This window comes from Octopus bimaculoides, chromosome 16, assembly GCF_001194135.2.
Source record: "Octopus bimaculoides isolate UCB-OBI-ISO-001 chromosome 16, ASM119413v2, whole genome shotgun sequence".
NCBI classification, from domain to species: Eukaryota; Metazoa; Mollusca; class Cephalopoda; order Octopoda; family Octopodidae; genus Octopus; species Octopus bimaculoides.
In genome coordinates, this window is record NC_068996.1 from 44,832,028 (window position 1) to 44,832,937 (window position 910).

The following is a 910-nucleotide window of genomic DNA, read 5'->3' on the forward strand; positions in this document are numbered from 1 at the left end:
TATATATATATATATATATTTATATTCATATATCTGTATGTGAGTCTGTGTGTATAGATACACATACATATAGACATTCGTGCATTTTCTAGAAAACCTTTTGGAAAACAACTGAATAACTCCAGGAGTTTGTTGTGCATCTACTGAGAATGACAGAAATGCTCATATAATTGACATTTAATGAAAACAAATCACTTTAAACATAAGATGTTTTACCATGAGAAAATATGGTTTAGTGAGTATTCATGGATACAGGCACAGACACAGACATACACACATATACGTGTACTTGTGTGTGTGTGGTGGGGTATATATATATATATGCGTGTGTGTGTGTGTTTGTGGGTGTGTACATATGTAGATAAGTATGTGCGTATATATTTTATATGTGTGAGTGCGTTAATATATTTTCGCATGAATTTACATACGCACACACAAATAGGCATGTATGTATGGATGTAAATCCATACATACATATCTATTTATGTATGCATTTGTGTGTGTCCCACGCCACTCCTTTACAACCCGTGTTGGTTTGTTTACGTCCCTGCAAGTTAGTGGTTCGGAAAACGAGACCGCTAGAATAAGTAACAGGCTTTAAAAAAATCAAAAAATAACCAAAAGAAAAAAACAAGCAGTAGTGGTGGCCATTTGTTCGAACAGACCCTCCAAGATGGTACCCCAGCATGAGCAACGTCTAATTAATGAAACAAGTAAAATGTAGAAGTTCTACATACATACAATGGATACATGCATGCTTACATACATTCATACATACATGCATACATACATACATACATACATATATGCATACATACAAACAGGCATACATACATACATACATACATACACACATACATACATACATACATACATACATACATACATACACACACATGCATACATACAT